The following is a 25551-nucleotide window of genomic DNA, read 5'->3' as shown; positions in this document are numbered from 1 at the left end:
CTTAGGCCACCAAAACAGATCCTCACAAAACACCTTGGCTGTGCCTACAAATCCTGTCCAGAACTGTTATGAACAAACGTTGTGATAAAGGGCTGCGTTAGCAGAGGCCAATTCTTACCGGAAATGAGCTCGACTTACTGCCGGCAATTCAGACTATGCTATGATACCTGTCATTCGTGACCTAACAGATTGTGTCAGAAGGCCTGGTACCCGATGTTCAAAGAGTGCCCCCTGCAATGCCCCTGAGTAATGCAATCAAAACCCTTCTCCAAATGCACAAAACACATGTAGATAGGTTGGGCCAACTCTCACGCACCCTCCAGGATCCACCTAAAGGTATAAAGCTGGTCCAGCGTTCCATGGCCAGGACGAAAACCACAATGTTGCTCCTGAATCTGAAGTTGGACAATTCATCTGACCTTCCTCTCCAGATCCCCGAAAACGACATTACCAGATAGACTGAGGAGTGTGATCTCCTTGTAGTTGGAACACACTGTGCGGCCCCCTTTTTATTAGGGGTAAACCTTAATTATAACAAGCATTCATTGAGTTGAATAAAACTGTTTAATGATGCAACACAAGTGATTTAGTGATAGCCCAACGACAGTACTCTGGTACAATTGAGGGCCTACAATAAACTATGGCTTCATGTAGCACCGATTTGAACCAGTCGGCTTACATAAGGTTATTGTTACCCTTTCCATCTTTGCACGGTTTGGATGAAAAAAAAATCTAAATCCCTGATGGGTGTTATGTCACATAACACATAAGTAGAAAGCCTTGACACTGATGTGATTTGAACACACAACCTTCTGATCTGGAGTCAGACGCGCTACTGTTGCGCCACAGAGTCACCTGCCTATCAAACAGAAAATAAGAAAAATGTGAAGGTAAACCTTAAGTTTGGCAAACATTCATTGACCTGAAAACAACTGTTAAAAGATGCAACACCAGTGATGTACAGATAAAACAACAGAGATCACAGTTCGAAAAAACCATCAGGACCACATCCTCTGTAAAATGTAGAGCCCTGATCCGTACAACACAAAAACAGATCCCCGCAACACCTTGGCTGTGCCTACTAATCCTGTCTATATATGTTATGAACAAAATTGGTGATAAAGGGCAGCCTTAGCAGAGTCCAATTCTTACTGGAAATGAGCTTGACTTATTGCAGGCAATGCGGACCGAGCTATGACACCGGTCATTCGGGGAACTAAGAGCCTGTGTCAGGAGCCCTGGTACCCCATACTCACGGAGTGCCACCCACAGGGCCCCCTGAGTAATGCGGTCAAAACCCTTCTCCAAATCCACAAAACACATGTTCATTGGTTGGATAAATTCTCACGTACATCTCCAGGATTCCCCTAATGGTATAAAGCTGATCCAGCTGAACCTGAGGGTTGACAATCCGTCTGACCTTCCTCTACAGAACCATTAACAAGACCTCACCAGGGAGGCTGAGGAGTGTGACCTCCCTGTTGTTGGAACACACTCTGCAGTCTCCTTTTTAGTAAGGGTAAACCTTAATTATAACAAACATTCATTGAGTTGAATAAAACTGTTCAATGATGCAACACAAGTGGTGAACTGATAGCACAATGGCAGTTCTCCGGTCCAATTGAGTGACTACAACAAACGTGGGCTTTCTGTAGCACTGATTTTAACCAGTTGGTTTATGTAGGGTTATTGTTGCCCTTTCCATCGTTGCAGTTTGGATGATCAAACATCTACAGTCCTGAGGATGGATGTGTAACCTTGAAGGTTTAAGTAGAAGTCTTTGACCCTGATGTGATTTGAACACACAAACTTCTGATCTGGAGTCAGAAGCGCTACCATTGCGCCACAGAGTCAGGTGTCAACAAATGATAATGAAAATGAGCCGATGGTAAACCTTAACTAACACAAACATTCAATGACCTGAATAAAACTGTTCAACGACGCAACACCAGTGATGTACAGATAAAACAACAGAGATCACTGTCTGATTAAACAAACAGGACCACATCCTCTGTAAAAAAAAAAAAAAAAAAAAGAGACTTGCTCCTTAGGCCACCAAAACAGATCCTCGCAAAACACCTTGGCTGTGCCTACAAATCCTGTCCAGAAATGTTATGAACAAATGTTGTGATAAAGGGCTGCGTTAGCAGAGGCCAATTCTTACCGGAAATGAGCTCGACTTACTGCCGGCAATGCAGACTATGCTATGATACCTGTCATTCGGTGACCTAACAGATTGTATCAGAAGGCCTGGTACCCGATGTTCAAAGAGTGCCCCCTGCAATGCCCCTGAGTAATGCAATCAAAACCCTTCTCCAAATGCACAAAACACATGTAGATTGGTTGGGCCAACTCTCACGCACCCTCCAGGATCCACCTAAAGGTATAAAGCTGGTCCAGCGTTCCATGGCCAGGACGAAAACCACAATGTTGCTCCTGAATCTGAAGTTGGACAATTCATCTGACCTTCCTCTCCAGATCCACGAAAACGACATTACCAGATAGACTGAGGAGTGTGATCTCCTTGTAGTTGGAACACACTATGCGGCCCCCTTTTTATTAGGTTTAAACCTTAATTATAACAAGCATTCATTGAGTTGAATAAAACTGTTTAATGATGCAACACAAGTGATTTAGTGATAGCCCAACGACAGTACTCTGGTACAATTGAGGGCCTACAATAAACAATGGCTTCCTGTAGCACCGATTTGAACCAGTCGGCTTACATAAGGTTATTGTTACCCTTTCCATCTTTGCACTGTTTGGATGAAAAAAAATATCTAAATCCCTGATGGGTGTTATGTCACATAACACATAAGTAGAAGGCCTTGACCCTGATGTGACTTGAACACACAACCTTCTGATCTGGAGTCAGACGCGCTACCGTTGCGCCACAGAGTCACCTGCCCATTAAATAGAAAATAGTAAAAATGTGAAGATAAACCTTAAGTTTGGCAAACATTCATTGACCTGAAAACAACTGTTAAAAGGTGCAACACCAGTGATGTACAGATAAAACAACAGAGATCACAGTTCGAAAAAACCATCAGGACCACATCCTCTGTAAAATGTAGAGCCCTGATCCGTACAACACAAAAACAGATCCCCGCAACACCTTGGCTGTGCCTACTAACCCTGTCTATATATGTTATGAACAAAATTGGTGATAAAGGGCAGCCTTAGCAGAGTCCAATTCTTACTGGAAATGAGCTTGACTTACTGCAGGCAATGCGGACCGAGCTATGACACCGGTCATTCGGGAAACTAAGAGCCTATGTAAGGAGCCCTGGCACCCGATACTCACAGAGTGCCACCCACAGGGCCCCCGGAGTAATGCGGTCAAAACCCTTCTCCAAATCCACAAAACACATGTTCATTGGTTGGATAAACTCTCACGTACATCTCCAGGATTCCCCTAATGGTATAAAGCTGATCCAGCTGAACCTGAGGGTTGACAATCCGTCTGACCTTCCTCTACAGGACCATTAACAAGACCTCACCAGAGAGGCTGAGGAGTGTGACCTCCCTGTTGTTGGAACACACTCTGCAGTCTCCTTTTTAGTAAGGGTAAACCTTAATTATAACAAGCATTCATTGAGTTGAATAAAACTGTTCAATGATGCAACACAAGTGGTGAACTGATAGCACAATGGCAGTTCTCTGGTCCAATTGAGTGCCTACAATAAACGTCGGCGTTCTGTACCACTGATTTTAACCAGTTGGTTTACATAGGGTTATTGTTGCCCTTTCAATTGTTGGAGTTTGGATGATCAAACATCTACAGTCCTGACGATGGATGTGTAACCTTGAAGGTTTAAGTAGAAGTCTTTGACCCTGATGTGATTTAAACACACAACCTTCTGATCTGGAGTCAGAAGCGCTACCATTGCGCCACAGAGTCAGGTGTCAACAAATGATAATGAAAATGAGCCGATGGTAAACCTTAACTAACACAAACATTCAATGACCTGAATAAAACTGTTCAACGACGCAACACCAGTGATGTACAGATAAAACAACAGAGATCACTGTCTGATTAAACAAACAGGACCACATCCTCTGTAAAAAAAAAAAAAAAAAAGAGAGACTTGCTCCTTAGGCCACCAAAACAGATCCTCACAAAACACCTTGGCTGTGCCTACAAATCCTGTCCAGAAATGTTATGAACAAACGTTGTCATAAAGGGCTGCGTTAGCAGAGGCCAATTCTTACCGGAAATGAACTCGACTTACTGCCGGCAATTCAGACTATGCTATGATACCTGTCATTCGTGACCTAACAGATTGTATCAGAAGGCCTGGTACCCGATGTTCAAAGAGTGCCCCTTGCAATGCCCCTGAGTAATGCAATCAAAACCCTTCTCCAAATGCACAAAACACATGTAGATTGGTTGGGCCAACTCTCACGCACCCTCCAGGATCCACCTAAAGGTATAAAGCTGGTCCAGCGTTCCATGGCCAGGACGAAAACCACAATGTTGCTCCTGAATCTGAAGTTGGACAATTCATCTGACCTTCCTCTCCAGATCCCCGAAAACGACATTACCAGATAGACTGAGGAGTGTGATCTCCTTGTAGTTGGAACACACTGTGCGGCCCCCTTTTTATTAGGGGTAAACCTTAATTATAACAAGCATTCATTGAGTTGAATAAAACTGTTTAATGATGCAACACAAGTGATTTAGTGATAGCCCAACGACAGTACTCTGGTCCAATTGAGGGCCTACAATAAACAATGGCTTCCTGTAGCACCGATTTGAACCAGTCGGCTTACATAAGGTTATTGTTACCCTTTCCATCTTTGCACTGTTTGGATGAAAAAAAAAATCTAAATCCCTGATGGGTGTTATGTCACATAACACATAAGTAGAAAGCCTTGACACTGATGTGATTTGAACACACAACCTTCTGATCTGGAGTCAGACGCACTACCGTTGCGCCACAGAGTCACCTTCCTATAACACAGAAAATAAGAAAAATGTGAAGGTAAACCTTAAGTATGGCAAACATTCATTGACCTGAAAACAACTGTTAAAAGATGCAACACCAGTGATGTACAGATAAAACAACAGAGATCACAGTTCGAAAAAACCATCAGGACCACATCCTCTGTAAAATGTAGAGCCCTGATCCGTACAACACAAAAACAGATCCCCGCAACACCTTGGCTGTGCCTACTAATCCTGTCTATATATGTTATGAACAAAATTGGTGATAAAGGGCAGCCTTAGCAGAGTCCAATTCTTACTGGAAATGAGCTTGACTTATTGCAGGCAATGCGGACCGAGCTATGACACCGGTCATTCGGGGAACTAAGAGCCTGTGTCAGGAGCCCTGGTACCCCATACTCACGGAGTGCCACCCACAGGGCCCCCTGAGTAATGCGGTCAAAACCCTTCTCCAAATCCACAAAACACATGTTCATTGGTTGGATAAATTCTCACGTACATCTCCAGGATTCCCCTAATGGTATAAAGCTGATCCAGCTGAACCTGAGGGTTGACAATCCGTCTGACCTTCCTCTACAGAACCATTAACAAGACCTCACCAGGGAGGCTGAGGAGTGTGACCTCCCTGTTGTTGGAACACACTCTGCAGTCTCCTTTTTAGTAAGGGTAAACCTTAATTATAACAAACATTCATTGAGTTGAATAAAACTGTTCAATGATGCAACACAAGTGGTGAACTGATAGCACAATGGCAGTTCTCCGGTCCAATTGAGTGCCTACAATAAACGTGGGCTTTCTGTAGCACTGATTTTAACCAGTTATTGTTACCCTTTCCATCGTTGCAGTTTGGATAATCAAACTTCCACAGTCCTGACGATGGATGTGTAACCTTGAAGGTTTAAGTAGAAATCTTTGACCCTGATGTGATTTGAACACACAACCTTCTGATCTGGAATAAGACGCGCTACCATTGCGCCACAGAGTCAGGTGTCAACAAATGATAATGAAAATGAGCCGATGGTAAACCTTAACTAACACAAACATTCATTGACCTGAATAAAACTGGTCAACGACGCAACACCAATGATGGACAGATAAAACAACAGAGATCACTGTCTGATTAAACAAACAGGACCACATCCTCTGTAAAAAAAAAAAAGAGACCTGATCCTTAGGCCACCAAAACAGATTCCCGCAACACCTTGGCTGTGCCTACAAATCCTTTCCAGAAACATTACGAAAAAATTGGAGAAAAAAGGCAGCCTTAGCAGAGTCCAATTCTTTTCACATGTTCCCCTAACGCTAACCCTAATCCTTCACTCTATGGTCCCCCTTTTTATTAGGGGAATACCTTAACTAACCCTAACCCTAAGCTGCTAATTACACTGAAGCAAACATCTTTGCTGTGAACAAAATTTACTGTATATCTTCATTCCTTTTGCCATTCATTTGTTTATTTTTCCTACTCGGAAGTTGGAATTTCCAAGGAGAAAGTGAACACACCATTAGCCACGCAAACAAAATCTAAATTATAAAGCTAACGTTATCTTAAAGTTTATTTAGCTGCTGGAGCAGATTAAGATGCCTCATACTCAGATCGTTGTCGCTGGTTACATCATCACCCAACAGCCCATCACATGTATGAAGAGAAGCCTAACTTTATAGCGTGTTTGCTTTTTTCTAGTCGGAATTTTGGAGCTCCGAGGAGAATGCCAACACACCATTAGCTGAACGGAAGATAAAATATCAAACTATCGTTATCGTAAACATTTAATTTACCTACCAGAGCAGATTAAGATGATGAAGCCTCACTCAGATTGCTGTTGCTGGTTTCATCATCACCCAGTTACCTATCCCATGTAGGGAAGTGGACAAAAATTCTGAACGCTCCCTCTCTGCCATGCTGTTTACAGCTCTCCCACAGTGACTGACAACATCACACTCTTGAGCCAGCATACCAAAAAAGTGCATTGTTTCTTATGATGGTAATCGGTACTCAGTGTTAAAAGGATGGTTTGATTGTAATAAACTTTCTATAAATGTGACCAAAACAAAGTATGTTATATTCAGAAACAGGAAAATTAACAATCAAATTATTACTTAAATAAATGGTATAAAAATTGAACAAGTACACACATGTAAATTCTTAGGGATTACTATTGAAAATAAACTGGGCTGGAGGCTTTGGAAAAAGTAGGGGGAACATGTCAACAATGGAGTTTTAAAGAAATTCCTCATTACTTTACTATAGCATTAACTTTACGCAAACAAATTCTTTATTGTGACAATCATCAGTTGTTAAATAGATGTTATTAAATCTTCCTGAACATATGAGTTGAATCCATCCGTAAATCTGTCAAACAGATTCATATAGAACAGAGATTAATTTTTAGTTTAAAAATCTCAACACACACAGACACACAGACACACAGACACACACACACACACACACACACACACACACACACACACACACACACACACACACACACACAGTCAGTAATAGGCATTAAAGCTGTGAACATCTGCGCCCATCAAACCTCTGAGGAGCCTCAGTGTGAGCTCTTCGTCTTTTTGCAGCACAGGCAGCCACTCAGGTGTGTGTGTGTGTGTGTGTGTGTGTGTGTACTTGCATGAGCGCATAATCCCCCCTCATTTAAGACTCACCATTTGTTATTCACATCAGACATACCCTCTGAGGCCCTGACTCCTTTTGGCTAAATGATTTTGTCTCACAGTGCTTTTCCTCATTTTCATTCTCAAATATAAGAACATATTTAAATGCAACCAAGAACTTCTTTAACAACAGTTTTAGTATGTACTTAGCTCCATTTACTTTGTGTATCTGATGCTGAAGCCAACAGCAGGAGCAATTAAAGACAAATAAAATCTGATGTAGTATACTTTTGGTGAATCTGGGTCTCTGACTGTGTTGTTTATGTTTGTCCGATCGAGACTTTAGCAGAATAAAAACAACTTTAGCCATAAGGTAAAACTGCATTTTTTACTTGCTTTAGATAGGGCATAAAGAAAGAAAGAAAGATTCTCTTTTCACTGATTATCTTTTATTAAAGCAAAGTGAGAAGCCAGAAAGTGTCCTGCATTATAAATAATAAATTGGTGTCTGACAAATTAATTGAGACAAGTTCAGAGTTTTTAGCCGCCTAAAGCTGGTAGAAAAGCATCACTGGAACCTGATTGTGTGTGTGTTGATGGATTATCTCAGAAATTCATTTACTTTACCAGAAACAACTGAGAGCCTCCAAAAGAGAAGCAATAAAGATCAAAATTTTATTGCTTTATTCTCCAGCCTATATCTCTAGTCTTGCTGAAAAAGAAAAAAGAAGACAGGAAACGAGATTAAACGTTGTTGCACACAGCTAGACTCTCCTTACTTTTAGATTTCTGTGATTAGGGATGGGTACCTTTGACATTTGAATCGATCCGGTACTAATTACCGGTACCTACGAATCGATACCGGTACTTAACGGTACCAATTTTCGATACTTTTGAGTGTTTTTTATTTTAATTCTCTTTTAAAATTAAATATATATTTTTCTCAATATATAACAATATTTGATAAATATAACGATAAATAACATACAACTGTTTGTATTTTAACATTGCCCTTGTAGTTTTATAAGCTGATAATTAAACTGAAGCAAACATCTTTACTGTGAACTAAATTTACTGTGTATCTTCATTCCTTTTGCCATCTTTTTTCATTTGATTTTTCCTACTGGGAAGTTAGAATTTCCGAGGAGAAAACGAACGCACCATTAGCTGATAACAATGGTAGCAATGGAAGCTAACATATCAAGCTAACAATATCTTAATCAGTTTATTTAGCTGCTGGAGCAGATTAAAACGATGCCTCACACTTAGATCGTCACTGGTTTCGTCTTCACCCGTCACATTTAGTAAAGTGAAGCCAAACTTTAGAGCGCGTTCATGTTATTCTAGTCGGAATTTCGGAGTTCCGAGGAGAAAGCGAACACACCATTAGCAAAACGGAAGCTAACATATCAAGCTAATTATATTTACCTACCGGAGCAGATTAAGATGAGGATGTCTCACTTAGATAGTTGTCGCTGGTTTCATCATCCAGTTACCCATCACATTTAGTGAAGTGGACCCAAGCTTTAGCGTGCGTTCTTTCTACCATGCTGCTCTGTTTACAACTGGTTCACAGCAAGCGACGACAAAACGCTCTTGCGCATGCGCAGCTTCTTGGCAAGCTCTCGTTATGATGGACGGGTACCGAAACGAGGCACCGTTTGAAATGACGTGAATCGGTGCTCGGTCGGTACTGTGGAATTCGGTCGGTACCTTAAAAAGTACCGAATTCGGTACCCATCCCTATCTGTGATTAAAGTTTTTTTACTTGAAGTTTAAAGTTATGTTTGTAATGGAATGAAGAGAGAATTACAATTTAATTAATGACCAGAGATATTAATAATCCATATCTAGTATGGACCCCATCCCTGGACACGGCTTTTAAAATCAGAAGAGTGGTCCTTTTTATTACAGGGAAATTTATTACACTTTGCATGAACTGAGAGACAAGAGAAGAGAGAGAGACCTCAGAACGTTTAAGAAAAATTTATTATCTAAATTATTTTAAACAGTTTAACAGGACCAACTCTCTAGTGATGGAATGAACGTGAGGTGGAGTGTGTGTTGGTGTGATGTCAGTTCAGAACCTCCGTTCTGGAGAAGCGAGTCTGCGTGGGAGATGATGTTTTGCTCCTAACTGATCAACGTTTGAACCATGGTCAGAAAACACATGAGACGTTATCTGTGCCGTTCTACATTACCCGTCAGTGGGACTTCCATCTTAGATCAGGTTGCCAGGTCCACGGACCCTCCTCTGGTACTGGAGCCGAATGAAACAGCGTCCTCAGCACGACAAACTAGTCTTTGGATAGTCTCCAGGTAAAAGCGGCAGGTGTTTCACAGCATCAAAGGGGCCCCCCTTTGGGTCAGCGAGTTCAGCTTTTATTCTGAAGGAAACATTGTTTTGTTGATAACAACGACAGGATTTCCCAGCTTGGCAGTTCTCAGCTTAAAAGTAAAAAGTACAGATGGCCGGTCCGTACTCCACTTAGCAATGATGAACTTCAGAGGATCTTGAGAGCTGGCTAAATACTGAACTCAAAATGGCGTTGTTCTGACTTATTAATCTTGATGTTTACGATTCTGGACGAATCACAGCTGACAGATAAAATAAACACCACAGAGACTCTGCCACTCTTCAGAGTGAAGGTTCTGATTGGATTTTGCGACCGGAATGTGTCATGATTATTTATCTTGTGTATCAGCTGACTAGTGGCTACAATACGTCATTTCCTTATTAAACATTAATCATAACAATGTGATTTCACAGATCGGTCACATGGTTATTATTGACTAACAGTTGTTTTGATTAGCTTTATTAACATAGAGTTATTTGATTAATTAAAAGAAAAGAGTTCATTCTTCGTTCTTCTGTCTTCACTGCTGGAATGTAAACATTAGAAGTGAATGCATGACCTTGAGCGTTTCATGCACACTGACACTGTGTCAAACAGAACAGCTGTTAGAGGGGAGAAATGGTTCCTTCATCACGTTACATGTTGATTGGTGAGGAGGGTGAGAACTGTTACTAATGAATCCAGTTTTATTGTATCCAGCTATTGCTAACTGCTGAACTCAAAGAATTAGTACCAAACAAAGGCTGAGACTATCTCCCCAAGGCACTAAGTGTTGCTTTGAACAGAAAAAAGTTCACAAAGTTGTTATTATTTTATTAACAACTATGCCGTTCATATCAGTTGATTTTTTAAAAAGTGATTTAAAGATTATATATCATGCTATTTTACAGTAAACCATTCATAGCAGTGATACAGGACACAATATTACTGTTGGAACTATGGTGACATCGTTTGTTCTGAAATGCGTTACAAACTCCCAAAGCAAGTGGGAGGAGATTCAATTGCGGGGTTGATTCTAGAAGTTTTAATTTTACTGTAATGCAGCTCAACAGAACTGTGTGTCGAATGTATGTGTGTGTGTGTGTGTGTGTGTGTGTGTGTGTGTGTGTGTGTGTGTGTGTGTGTGTGTGTGTGTGTGTGTGTGTGTGTGTGTGTGTGTGTGTGTGTCTGTGTGTGTGTGTGCTTGTGCCAGCGTATGTGTGCTGCAAGCCAGACTTATATCATTTTCTGCAACTGTTTTTTTTCTAATTGCAGCTTGACTAAACAACTTTTTCAAAGAGTGCATAGTTCACCTTTAAACTGTCTTTGCTTTTTGTAAATCAGTAGCAGACACAGTGAATCTGATCTGAACAAACTGAAAACTGGCTTCTGAAAAAACCAGAAGCACCTGAAAGCATCCATCTCCATTTGACTCACTTGTCTCTACTAATTAGCACAAATTTAGAAAGTCTGATAAATAACCCAAGCTGCTGGGTTCAATCAGCTGTGGTTGGTCTGTGGTAGACGTCTGCTGGGACTAACTCTGCCTGTCAGAGGACATGTGGACTCACCTGCTGCAGGTGGTTGACTAACCAAAAGTGTTAGACCTGAGTAGAATCTAACAAAACACAAACACTAGCTGAGTCTAGTGTTATGTCCTCTACAGGTAATAAATAAGTAAAACATTTGTAAATAATTAGACCAAGCTAGCTTTAAAACAGAACTTGAACTTTCACGTAATCCAATTTGTAATTTAAAGAGAAATCTGGCATCTTTATAATTACTCTTGTATTTCAAAATAGGAATTTTACTGGACGTTTCTGAGAACCCAATGCTGAAAACTTTCGCTAAGTTTCATAAAATGCATCTGACTCTAAACCAGAAGACTGTAATCAAATCACATCAGTGAAAGTACAGTTACCTGTAAATACCAGCAAAGTTAGTTTTAGTAACAATCAGAAACTAAAACCTTCTAAACCTTTTAACCCTCATTCAGACAAATTCACCTCTAATTTCCAGGGTCGTGGTTTGATCCTGAAGTTTTCTCATTGCTGAGTTTAATCAGAATGGAACAATGGTTTAAAACCATGGCTGTTCTATCAACTTGCTGTAATGAAGATCCAAGGGTCAGCAAATCAGAGCTCTTTTAGAGCAAAGTTTTTTTTATTGGTAAAAATACATTATTCAAGTAATTTTCATGAATATAACAGGAGTTTCACTTTTATCTGACAGTATCTACTTTTGACCATTGAAGGTTAGTCCTATGAAAATGGGCCATAAGAAAGTTTTTCCGTGAGATTTAAAAGTTGAATATGGAACACAAACACCAAAGCGACCTCTAGTGTGTGGAGGTTTTGGTTCCAATAAAAGAACACGTTTTCCAACTGTCAGGATACCAGGTTTGCTGCCTGTAAAGAAGGGTTTACTAATGTAGCTGATTTTAATCTTCAATCCCCTCTGGTTGTCTGGCAAGAACAATAATGAGAGACACCACTTCTCTTCACGCCAATCTTTAATAAAGTTGTTTATGGTTTCTACAGACAAAAGAATGCATATTTACACCGGACTACGTTTTCCGCCTTACGACGTGAAAAATGGTCCCACACCTTTGACATTTTCTGTCTTTTTCGCACTCCACCGGGGTCCACGTTGTCCGCCATGGCTTAAGAGAAAGTTAAGTTACATTCGCTACTCGCGTGTGCATTCAGTGCAGTGGGTATGTGCGTCACTTATTTCAGTTCGGGTGAAACATGACCCCGGGCGATTGCAAAGCCATGAATTAATTAAATATGAATTAAATGAATCCTTGAGGCAGAGAATTTGACTCGAGGCTTTTTTGTACCCAAATTATTCGAGGTACTCGAGGAATCGTTTCAGCCATAAATGATCTTTTCTTCTTCTTCTTCTTCTTTATTCAACCTTCAAGGAGAGAAAGCTTTTTTTTTTATTAAGATGGCCTAAAAAAGGAACTGAAAAGATGTTTGAAAGAATGAAATCATTACTGAAAGTCCATCTAAAGGTGAACTCAATGCCTTAAAGGTTGGTTATGGTCAGACTGTTTTTAAAATTCTGGAGATGGGAGCGAATGTGGGTATGTGGGGCCTTGAGTTGCATGCATTGTAGGATTAAGTGCTATATAAATAAAGTTGATTGATTGATTGATTGATTGATTGATTGATTGATTGATTGATTGATGGAACACAAACAATATGGTGAACTCTGGTGTTCAGAGGTTGTATTGCAAATGGACTTATTTTCCAGCCGCTGGGATGTTTGTTCACTGCTGACACGTTCCAGCACCACGTTCAGAGACAAATCGTACAGGATAAGGACTAATTTCTACAAAAATGTTTTTTTCTGTTTTTGCAACAGTATTCACCGTTAGAACATCTTCTGGACTCAGAATCAGCTGCTTGATTTGTCAAGTCTGCCATTTTACAGTCCCAACCTTGCCTTACTGAGCAGACGTTTTAGCCCAACGATGCCCTCTAGTGGATGGTAGATGTAAACATAAACAGTGCCGCACCCGACAGATTTAAATTTGTATTATTTTTCTTTTTAAATATGGCTTTTAAAGGAGAAACTATACATCTCTTCTGCTCACATCTGAATGCCCCGCGGATGTATTAATAAAGTTTTTTATTAAAATGTTCCATATTCTAACTTTAACAAAAATGTTATCAACAGGATTGAATGTGATGTGGAGAAAAATAAACCTTAACTGCAACTTACCTTTTTGCACTGACCTGTTTTTTTTTCTAGCACTTCTCTGTGAGATTAAGTTACAGATGTAGGTGTGTAGTAATTCAAGCATGGCCTCATAAATGAAGGTGTACCAATGTCCCAACCTCTTGGTGGACAGAGGCCATCCCACTGGAGAAAACAATTCACCATGATGGGTCAGTGGTCTACAGTTAGTGATAAACCTCAGCAAGGCATGATGAACCACATCAGTCTTACCAAGAAACTGTGCTGAGGCATTCATATTAAGGTTGGGCGATGGGACGAATGAATAGACCATCGGCGATGGGCTGAGCCGTTATGGTTGTTTTTTACAGGAGGCGACTTGTTTATTTATTTATTTGTTTGTTATTGAAAAATATTTTACACGCTACGCACAGAGAACATCGCAGAGGTAACAATTAAGAAAATATCTCCATCAGCGCATCTGAGCCTTTTCTCACCTCCTCTGCCTCTGGTTGCTGACAGTGCACGAGCAAGTGGCGCGCTGAGGAGAGGCTCGGAGAGTGTCTGTGACGCTCTTGACATCATGCACTACAGCGCGGCGTTGAGTGGAAAGTGGACACCCTTCTATCTTTCAGAGTCTGGAAGACTTCTGGTTATTCATTTGGAGAAGTTTCCAGATTTAAAATTTTGGCTGAAGTAGCGCTCGTCGTTATTCAGCAACTGCTTCGAAAGTGTCAGCAGAGCACGGATCCATCCAGATCATTATTTAAACAGCCATGAGTCTGTCTGAGGCAAAAGTCTAGAAGCTCATAACCTCTTCAGCAAGCTCCCTAGAGACATCTGATTACACACAAGCAGCAGGTGACCAGTTCAGGTTTACATGGCACAGGAAGAACGTGCGTTCGAGCCGCAGCAGGTGAAATGTTCCTAATTTAAGTGAAATTGTTTAATTGCATTGTTTGTGTTACTGAGGCATTCTGGTCAGCTTGTTTGGACTAAATATTAATTAAAATGAATGGAAATTTAACGCATGATTATTCATTATTTAAAAAATGAAAGTGATGGGATAAATAGATCATGTGACCTCTGGCAGCGAGCAACTGCTGCCTCCTCAGAGTGCGTCCAAACGCAGCAGCGATTCATTCCATCCCCTACTTATAAAAGAAAAAAGCTTCTGTTCAGAAAGAAACATTTAGCTTAAATAAAATACCACAACAGTGGGCACCACAGGGAAAAAAAGATGAGGCTTCTTTTAACGTTTTAACCATGTTTAATATGGGCCGTTTATACGTCACTCTACCAAACTACAAATACAAAATTAAACAAAAAGAAAAATATAAATTTCTCTTCCAGCAAACATATGTGCTGCGCTTGTCTAAAAGAAAATCGTCCGTCGTCTTTTTTTGGACTGACGATTGTCGGTGGGAAAAATTATACAAATCACCCAACCCTGATTCATGTACAAAAGGTCTCCATAATCCAGAATAGACAGAAACGTTGCAGTAACTAGTCGTTTTGTTGCCTCAAAACGAAAACAGTGTATTTAGAAAAAAGAAACCCAGTCTGAGTTTGAGTTCCTTCATTAGATTATCTACATGGGCTTGAAGGAGAGGGAGTCATGGAGCCAGACACCAAGGTGTTTGTGTGTGTGGACCACCTCTGTGATGTTTCCCTCAAGAGTGGTCACTCAGAGCATCCTTAGAGATTTTGTTTAGAGTTAGAAACCAACATTAGCTTAGTCTTGTCTGCACTGAGGACCAATTTTAACTGCAGAAGTGTTTGTTGGACCTCATTAAAGCTTTCTGTAAGAATTCGAGAGCTTTGGTGGGGGGGTGTTCCACAACAGTAAATTATTGTGTCATCAGTGTAAAAGTGCAAATTAGTATCCAACACATTTTATCCTGTCATTGATATACATAATGAACAAGTGGGGTCCCAAAACTGAACCCTGTGGTACTCCCTTGTGGACATTCAACAATTCAGAGGAAAACCCATCACATTTAACACATTGAGTTCTGTCCTTCAAGTAGTCTGTGAACCATGATGTTCAGACAATCCCAAACAAAGAAGCTTTGTTTTTAAAACAGCCTGGTCTACAGGGTCAAAGGTCTTTGACAGATCAGTAAAAAGTGAGGCACAGTACTGCTTTTAATCAAGAGCATCAAGTATGTATGTACATCAACTTTTTGTAGTCCAAGCAAACAGCTTTAGGTTTTTACTTTGAACCATTAAAAGTTTTTTCCAGATCGAGCTATCAGAACACTTTGGATGTTCCTGTATTGACCCGAATATAAGACAACCCCGATTATAAGACGACCCACTTTCCAAGAATAATCTTAAAGAAAAGACAAAAAAGAAATCCCTTTTTAAATAAACTATTTTTATTGAAAATTTAAGAATGAATACTGAGCAAAAATATTATTTTAATGCAAACTATCAGAACTTTGTTGACATGTGAAATCAAAAGTCAAATGAGACTTATTCAGACGCCCTCTGCCTTGCTGTACCCTCATTCTCACCCATGCTGCTGCACTCCCGGTTTACCTTTAGATCGCTACACCTGCCGACTCCTTCCAGAACGTCATTCTCACTGCCATCCGATGCATCCATGCATGCAATGTTTGACGCTTCCGCTGAGTTGACCACCATCATTTTAAAATTTGCATAACTCTGCCTTATAGCTGGTTAACTTGCCCCACTTTCGGTCCACTCTGCTCCGAAACTCCCGTCTCCATGTTTTCACCCTGTTGAGAAAATACAGCCTGGCGCCCTCTGCTATTACGGGCATGTAATGGTTTGACCCCAATTATAAGATGACCCCACATTTTTAAATTATTTTCAATGAAAAAAACCTTGTCTTATATTCGGGTCAATACGGTACTCTGTTTTCATCAGCTAAAAATAAAACTTTAAAGTATTTCAGCAGAAACAAGGCAATAAAAATAAAAAGTAGGGATGGACAAATTATCAACACCAATATCGGTATCGGCCGATGTTAGTAATTTTTTAACATATCAGTATCGGTTTGATAAATAAAGCCGGGCCGATATTAACAACCGATATTTTATCCATCATGTCTCCATTTGTTTGCCTGTTGTAAACTGCTGTGTAAGTGTTTAGTCATGTGACAGTGAATGTAATCATCTCAGAACCGTAAATGTGTGTGGTGTGTACATAATAGCGTAAATTCAGCTTTAGTAATTTTCATTCTATACAAAATCTGCTAATTTTAGAAGCATTAATGTCAGTAAACAAACATAAACAGTATATCGGTATCGGCAAATATCGGTTATCGGCCATAACAATGATCTTAAGATCGGATATCGGTATCTGCCCTAAAATTTCATATCGGTGCATCACTAATAAAAAGAACCTTAAAGATTGTTGAAGAAAGTCCAGATTGAGCTATCAGAACATTTTGAACCTTTACTTGATTGTCATATAAATAAACATAAAGTTTTGTTGAAAGGTGCTGTATCAAAAAACCTTTTGTTTTTCTTCTAAAGTAAAACGCACAATTGTTCTACTAAAACTGAAATGGAATTAATACCACAAAGGTCTAGTTTTCTTCTGTTCCTAATTTTAAAGTTTAAAGTTTATTTTTCTGTAAGATATGTTGAATAACTTAATTAAAATTTCTGTGGATTTCATTGTATTTATTAATTTTATGGGTTGTTTCAGTCAAGAACTGCTCTAACTGTAGCCTTTGTTGTCTATTTCTTCAGGAGGTAATAGATGGATATGTTAGCCTACATTTGAGTCTGATTTGTGTATTTTAATCTATGTCAGTGTGCCACAATTCGTGCATTTGCTAAAAATGACATGGCTTCCCACTGGAGTGCTTTTACTACCGTCAACCCGTTCGCTCGAGAAAACAAGAGTTTTGTCAGCGGATGGAAACATCAAACGACAAGCTACTAGTGAACTCAGGCGAGCCTCACAGCCTCAGCAGGGGGTTCATTGTCATCTAATTAAACATGTATCGACGAGGTGGCGTTCCCATGGCTGCAGAGTGTTTGAAGAATTGTTGCTGAGAAGCTGTAGGGTAATTCGAAGAGGAACACTAACGAGAAGCTCAGACTCCCTAGACTCATCAGTCTGTTAATCTTTAACCTGACCTGGTCTCACCCTGAGAAAAGTTTAGGGTGTTTGTTGTTTTCTTCAGAAGGAGAAGAATACCCTGCTCTGTTCCAAGTCACCATAATTCTGTGTAGACAAATTCACATCAAACCCTTTTTGGCCTTAAAGCATCGCGTTTGAGTACCAGTAATGGTACCTTCGTAAGAAACCTGACATATCCAATCCTATATATGTCTGCTGGCTCATCATAGAGGAGTATTAATATTTCAAATTTCAAGCTTTATAGGGCTAAGAACACAATAATTGTCCTCTTTTTGGTTCTTGGTTGTTTTCATCATAACGTTTCACTCCGTTTAAATCTGAAAATGCTGTAGTTTGCCACTTTCATAAGACACACTGTTCAAATCAGCGTAATACTACCACCACAGTGTGTCTTGTGAAAGCATTGTTGCCACGTGGCAATATAGAAATTTTGCGGCTTTCATGCTGCCAAGATTGGCAGTAATGTTACAGCAACACTGGACATGTGAATGAAGATTACGGCTTGGCGCAACAGAGAATGATGTCATGATCATGAGTTGAATTACTGCCGAGCTCTGGCCGGCAACCATATTGAACCCAGTGTGCAAAACCCTAGTTTGGCTGTCCTACAGACATGGTCTGGACAGACAGACTCAAAATAGATATGATCTGCATGTCCATGCAACCTCGGCTGTTTGCAGGGAAAGTGAAAGTAAACACGGGCATAAGTTTCGCTTTAGTAAACAAAGTCAGCTGAGATGGTAAATGAGAATTATAAATGACCCGCACTTGTATAGCACCTTTTAGAGTCAGAGGACTTCAAAGCAGGGTTGCAACAAATGATTATTTGGATAATTGATTAATCGAATGAGGCCTCGACTCGACTTATCAATTAAGCGGATTAAACAGGAAATTTTTTAAAACTGTAAGGAAAACATGTTTTCTCTCCTTCCTTTACTTTAACAACAGAACATGATTAGAAAACAGTTCAATAGCATACAAAACAACATGCTATTACCTAAATTTATTCATAATTAAACTATGATCAGTAAAATTGAATGCATTTCATTAACATGTTCAGTAGTAACCTACTGGAAATGCTAATAACATTTCATTTCTGCTGCTAAAAATGGGATGGAGACATATGTATCTATTATGTGCCGGTTAGCAACAATCCAATTTAAATATTGTTCACAGATAGTCACATTTGTTTATTACATGCTACAGTGACTTGCCATACTCCTGCAGCGGTGCTTAGCAGAGCAGACTCAAAAGCAGCAACCTGACCGGTTCTGCTCCATAGCGCTGCAAACAGCTTAAACAGGACACATAAACAGGATGGTGGGGACTTTTCCACTTGTAGAGTTTAGATATTCTTAGTTTCACAATCATCCTGTTTTTTTGGACACCACTTGAACGTGAGCCTGCTACCCGCTAGCATTAGCTAATCTGCCTGTAGTTGCACTTTGAGGCACAACTGAATAATTATTCTCCATCTGGATGAAGAACGAGGCTCTGTCCTTTCCTTCCATTCTCATTTATCTACCATCAAGTAACTGGGGCTGCCTGTGGACACATGTGAACCTCCCTTCCCACCCCTCGCTTGGATTGTAGGGAATGGAATCCACCTGAAAATCATTCATGGAGCCGGCAAAACAGGGAGGGAAGGGGAGAGGAGCGCTTTGTTTTGGATTTATCAGGAGATCCCAGATGTTCTAAACGCGCTTTCTGGAATACCCACTAGCCTGCTTCATGAAGCCTCAGCTGCCAACCAGCAGAGCCTCGGAGATCAATTAGCTGATCAATAACCCCACAGCAGCTGTCCATCACTACTGCTTTAGTTTACATGTTCCAACTGAACATGCCTCCTTGGTGAGGTTTTCTGGGCACGTCCAACCGGGAGGAGACCTAAAGGTAGACCCAGGACACGGTGGAGGGACTATGTCTCTCACCTGGCCAGGGAATGCCTTGGGATTCCCCCGGAGGAGCTGGCCCAAGCGGCTGGGGAGAGGAAAGACTGGGCCTCTCGCCTTAGGCTACTGCCCCCGCAACCCGACTCCGGATAAGCAAATGAAAATGGATGAATGGATGGATTAATGATGTGTAAACCAAACAAAATGACATAAAAATGGGTTAAAATCAGACTTAAACTGGCCTTTTTAAGGAGGGTTGGGTCTGTTTGTGCTCACTGGTAAAATGTGTACATGTCTGACCTGATGGGATAACAAAATATTAAATTAATAATTGATCTGAACTCGGTCTGCTAGGTGAGAATGACTCTAAACTGCTAATGTGGATTAGCTGTGTCAGCCATCTTGAATGAGGCTGGCTGTAAAGGTTAATCGGCCATACACATTTCAGTTTTACCCTCTGAGGAACAAAAGTCTTGATTTAAATGAAAGTTTCTAAAACATGAAGTGAATAAAAGCGCTCGGATCTAAAACAACAGAGCAGTAAAGTCACAGTTTATGACTGAGGAAGATGATGATGGACATAAGGAAGTGAACTCATAAGAGACATGTTTTTATGGAGGGATGAGAGATGGTAAAGATTGAATAGTTTGGCCCTCGTTGTGATGTCCACAGACGGAGACGTCGCCTACGCCTGTCCAGCTTTATGACAACGTCTAATGGTGTTTTCTCATCATGAGCGTTCAGCCGGAACCTGTCTCTGTTGGAGGGCAGATCTACCATCTCCAGGCGGAAAATGGAAAAGGCCAGATTAAGTGATATTTTTATGAAGTCATTAATTAGGGAGGAATTAGGTCAGAAGGCATCAATCATGTAATTCCCAACAGAAAGAGGAGAAAAAAGGACGTTCCAGACGGGTTCTGTAGCAGCTAAAAGCAGGATTTTGACTTTTGAGTCTAAAAGTGTTAAAGTTGAACTCAGTTCGACTCTAAACATTTCATCACAAGGGAGACCTGATCTAAAAAAGAAATGAGGAGGCTTTCCTTGGACACTGAAATAAACCAGAAGACGTAGGTGAGCTGCTTTATGCTTAAAAAACAAAGTCCATCAACAAATCCCTGATTTAGGCTTATAGGAATATGTTCAAGGAAAACAGACCGTTTTGAAGTTTAAACTGTACAGGAAGCCTAAAGAGAAGTAAACCAACAGAAATGTTAACGCTAGTGCCAGTGAATCATTAAGGTCACCATGGTAACCCCTGGCATCTCATTAAACGTACCACAATAACCCCCAGTGTCTCTCTAAGGTAACCATGGAAACCACTGGGGCTCTTAACTCAATCATTGCCAGCGTTTCCAGACCAGAAAAGCCCTTCGCTGCCAGCGTTTTTTTTAAGAGCCACAGAACGTTGCGCGCTAGGATGATGTTAACACTAAAACTAACAAAACATGGAGTAGACTCACCTCTTACATCAGGAATAATCTGGCAGTCTCGTGTGTTATTTGTTCTTTCATAATCCGTAGTCAAATTGTGATCGGCAGAAGCTTTTCCGGTTGGCGCCTCACTTTTTTTCCAGCAGCGACCAAAAACGATCTCCCAACCCATGGATTTCTGCTTCCTGATCATGTGACGTGTGACGTATGTGGATGAAGATCGGCTTCAGAGCTGAGATGTTTGTTCTCTCGGTGCGGGGGCTCGTCTGACGCCCACACAGTAAAAAATATCAATGGCGGTGAATGAGTTAAAGATGTAATATTAGTGACATCATCAGCTGGCAGGTAAACATCCTGCGTGGAAACCATGTGAGACCCCAACACCAGTGACCGGTTTAAACTCTGGAGCTATGGAGCTCCTGAGGGGGCGGGGCTATCTCCCACAGCTGATTCTGAATTTTGTCCCAGAAGTCTCGGCCCATGCAGCTGCAGAAACATTAGCTGGTTAAATGATGCTCAAGGCTAAAGAGAACGTGATTTATTTTAAATAATTTTCTGACATCATCAGGCATAAAACTTCAGGTCAGATATTTTAGAGACCCTTCCACGTTTAAATCTGTGCACTGTTGGATCATCTGTTGCACTCCTTCGTCCTTTCTGCCACACAGATGGTGAAATTAACTTTTCGAACTTCCTGCCAATTAGAGGCGATGATGGGAGGAATGGGGAGGAGGGGACAGATGGAGACGGAGAGACATGAAAGGAGACTTCCTGCTGAGTTCGAAGGAGGCAGCTTGTGCTGTAAACCATCAGTGTCTAACTCATGAATTCAGCGCTCCTCCCGTTGATTTCTCTGGGTGTTTGTCACAGGACCAAACCCCTCCTCCCGTTCCTCATCATCATCATCATCATACTCCATTCATAGAGCATCTCCTCATCCTTTCCTCTTCTCTGCCGGCTCTGGTTTGGGATGTTTCTGCTGTGCTGGTCTGGTGTTTGCTTCAACGTGATCAAATATAAAATAATTAAATGTTGATGCTTGACCAAAACTGCTGAATCCAACTAAAGCTTCTCTGAACCAGTTTTCCTTCAGACCAGAGCTGATAATAAAACCATGAGTGTTCCTAAAGAGGACATCACTCCCATAAACACCTCGTTGAGACATTTACTGACATTGAGGTTGTGAATGCAGAAACCACATGCTGAAGCTGACTTGCGTCACTCAGCATGATGTTGTTGACTAAATCTACAGCAGCAGCTCAGGAGGTAGAGCGGGCTGTCCAGTAGATGGAAGGTTGCAGGTTCAATCCTGGCTCTGACCAGAGGAAGATGCTGTTGTGTACTTGGGCAAGACACTAAACCCGCCTTTCCTGCTGGTGGTGGTTGGAGGGACTGCTGGCGCCAGTGTTTGGCAAGCCTTGCTCGCCTCTGTCAGTGTGCCCCAGTAGCTCATCCCCACCAGCGTGTGAATGGGTGGATGACTGATCATGTTGTGAAGCGCCTTGGGGGGTTGTAGAATCCTAACCCCAGTTTCACACTGAAAGCATCAGCGTCACTGCTTCAAACAGGATCCATTATAGTCTATTGAGTGTTTCAAACCAGCCGCGACACCAGAAGATGGGATTGGGTTCTATTTTTGCTGCGAGCCACTTCTGGGGCAGTTTCCACAGTTAACATAGAGCCAGACAGGAAATCACAAAGTTTCAGAGAAAAATCCCCCGTAATTTAAAAAATACAAGTTCTGCAGCAAAGCAATGTCATATATATGTTGCTTACGTCCCGCAGCGCTCCTCCGTGAGAGCGGGGGTGGGGTGATTGCACACGTTCCGCTGCTGTATCTCACCAGTATCAGCTGATGGAGGGGTCTAGTTTTGTTGTGCCGTTCGTGTCAGCGGACACGGTAGGGTCGAGGAGGGGGGCGGGGCATGACGCTTAGCCTGGCGGATGGCCAAGCAAAGCCTGGCGGGCCGCCAGGCTTATAAAGCGCTGGGGGAAACCCTGAAATATATTTGTGTATTTTACTTTTCTTTTGGTGTGATTCAAATGTTGACCGCTAGGTGGCAGCAGTGTGCACTGGGATTTGTTTCCACCACTGAAATGAAAATCACTCTGTTATGCTTCAGGTACCTCACGTTAAACATGTTACATATTAGGGGCTGCACAACCTAATTTTTTAAAAAGTCGACTGTCAAGTAATGAAAATCGAGTCGACTTTGACTAGTAGTTGATGACGTCATACACCTGAAGCTGGGCGGGGGGGGGGCGGGGGGGGGGGGGGGGTTCGCTGGAGTTTTTGACAATTAAAATTGTGCCCACATTTTCAAAGTTAAACACATCTCTTTTAACAGCGGTAGTTTCTGCATCTATACTGCTCCACTTCAGCTCTCTCCCCCCTCCCCATGCGCAGTGCGCCTGCAGCCTCTCAGAGTTCCTGCTGCTCTAAACATTAAAGTAATTATTTCATTTTCTGTTCCTCACTTCTGATTACCTTCAGTGGTGTCTGTTTGTTGCAACCAGCAGGTACAAAAACTAGCTTGTTTTTATTTGACTATTTTTCTGTCCTGTCTGTTTATTATCTTCCTGCATCTCCTCTCAATCCTAAAGAAAAACTGCTACCTGGGTTCATATATATTCACCTCATGAGTTACCTTTGAACTGCAGTTCTAAAAGATCTACTCACCGCAAAAACAGCGGAATGAGCGCTGCTCGCCGACCGCATCAGTGAGGTGAAGTTATTGGAGGACAAAACAGGTGATGCGCCCCGCTCCACAGCGGCAAAACGCATCAGGCACAAAATAAAAGACAGAAAACATCAAAGGAAATGAGCCGATATAAACGATCATGTGTTAAATTAGTTTTTGAGGTGGCGACACCTAATTTGATAATGTTACTGTGGCCGTGCTCAGGACGCAGATGTCTGGAGCGCGTCAACGATCAGAGCTTTGCATGTGCACGGTGGTTAAGATTAGGATGGGGGTGAGGGGAATGTTAAATTGCAAGAGGGTAAACATCACAATTTGGTTAAATGTCCGTTTTACGGCGGGCGTCAGTACCGACGCTCTGGCACAGCGCGTTGCCCCCCGATGCGCAGGGGCTCGTCACCTGCTGTCTTTTCCGAGGACTGCATCTTGTCGCTCATTATCGCGTGACAGCGACTAGTCACTGAAAGGCATAAGAAGTCACTACAGAGCAGTGAAGTCGACTAGTCGACTACAGTGATCCCTCGTTTATTAGGTATTAGGTATTAGTAGATGCGTTCCAGACCTGGCCGTGATAGGTGAAAATCCGCGAAGTAGGGACACCATATTTACAGTACAGTGTCAGAACCCAAGTTCCCAGGCCAGCCTCTTCTAGCTAGCCAGCCTCCACTATGGACCACAACTCCCAGCATGCCCCTCGCGGGGATTCCCTCCACGTTGCACCTACGTCACAAACCGCGGCTATAAACGGAAGTCGCCTATCCAGCTCACCACTCAGTCATCGTTTCTTCAGATTCATGATCAGCGTTTCCAACCTACCGATCCATCCCACAAACTATCAGCTCATAGTAAGTTATCTTACTTACTTCTGGAAAGCCCGGCATTTCCGTGTCACTTCGTTGACGGTCGAACGCTCGGGGGTTTCCTAGATTAAATCGTGAGCCGGCGTTTCACCGATGCTCTCACTTCCGCATCTGTGAAACCATGCTCCCTACAAGCTCAACTCCCGAATCCAGCTGACCAGTCTGACATACAGTACTATATTGAATTATCGTATGATCACATTCTCTTTTTGTGGGTAAAACTCAAGAAAAAAATTTTTTACTTGGTTTTTTTATAGTTTTATTACAAAAAGTGCATTTTATGATGAAATTGATGAAAAAAAACAGGAATTTCTAGATATTTCGCATAGAAAAATACCGCGAATCGGTGAAAAATACAGCGAATCGGCGAATTTCCCTTGAATAAGGCTCCAAAGAAAAAATCCGCAAAGTCGTGAATCCGCAATAAACAAACCGCGAAGTAGCGAGGGATCACTGTAGTTCATACAACCCCATTACATATCAGTTTGAACTGTTCATTGAATTTTCCTACAATAATTTCAGTCTAAAAAAATTGCTAATCATCTGGCTGAATGTATCGCAATATATCGTCTCCCCTGTATCGTGATACGTCTCATATCACCAGAATTTCACCAACACCCATCCCTACCATTTACTAGGGCTGCAACGATTCGTCAATGTTGTCGACAAATATCGACAATAGAAATAGTTGACAATGAATGTCATTGTCAACGTTTTCGCCGGACGTGTTTTTTCCGACCGAGTGAGTCATCTCACTTCATTACAATCCCTGCCGAGAGTCGCACATGCGCAATAGCTTCTCTGCTGAGCGCCAACTGACAGCAGTGTTTCCCTTACATAGGCGTAGCCGTGGCAGCCCGCCACAGCTGAAATTCCAGCGCCACGCCTACGAGATCCCAAGTTTTATTGATTTTTTTTCTCGCCATTTCCCGAAGAAGCAGCGGGAACTACTCTGTTG

At 41.5% G+C, this 25551-nt stretch overlaps 6 non-coding genes across 6 annotated transcripts; all 6 read right to left on the bottom strand.

Moving 5' to 3' along the window:
- Positions 1–781: 781 nt before the first annotated feature.
- Positions 782–853, bottom strand: trnaw-cca (transfer RNA tryptophan (anticodon CCA)). The gene has a single exon. It is a non-coding gene; the product is annotated as a tRNA-Trp (tRNA).
- Positions 854–1781: 928 nt separating this feature from the next.
- On the bottom strand, positions 1782–1853 carry trnaw-cca (transfer RNA tryptophan (anticodon CCA)). The gene has a single exon. It is a non-coding gene; the product is annotated as a tRNA-Trp (tRNA).
- Positions 1854–2829: 976 nt separating this feature from the next.
- Positions 2830–2901, bottom strand: trnaw-cca (transfer RNA tryptophan (anticodon CCA)). Its single transcript has one exon. It is a non-coding gene; the product is annotated as a tRNA-Trp (tRNA).
- Positions 2902–3829: 928 nt separating this feature from the next.
- On the bottom strand, positions 3830–3901 carry trnaw-cca (transfer RNA tryptophan (anticodon CCA)). The gene has a single exon. It is a non-coding gene; the product is annotated as a tRNA-Trp (tRNA).
- A 975-nt stretch (positions 3902–4876) lies between these two features.
- Positions 4877–4948, bottom strand: trnaw-cca (transfer RNA tryptophan (anticodon CCA)). Its single transcript has one exon. It is a non-coding gene; the product is annotated as a tRNA-Trp (tRNA).
- A 913-nt stretch (positions 4949–5861) lies between these two features.
- Positions 5862–5933, bottom strand: trnaw-cca (transfer RNA tryptophan (anticodon CCA)). The gene has a single exon. It is a non-coding gene; the product is annotated as a tRNA-Trp (tRNA).
- Between the last annotated feature and the right edge of the window lie 19618 nt (positions 5934–25551).

Source organism: Nothobranchius furzeri, chromosome 2 (genome assembly GCF_043380555.1).
Source record: "Nothobranchius furzeri strain GRZ-AD chromosome 2, NfurGRZ-RIMD1, whole genome shotgun sequence".
Lineage (NCBI taxonomy): Eukaryota > Metazoa > Chordata > Actinopteri > Cyprinodontiformes > Nothobranchiidae > Nothobranchius > Nothobranchius furzeri.
The sequence above is the reverse complement of the archived record's forward strand: the minus strand, read 5'-3'. Positions and strand labels throughout refer to the sequence as shown.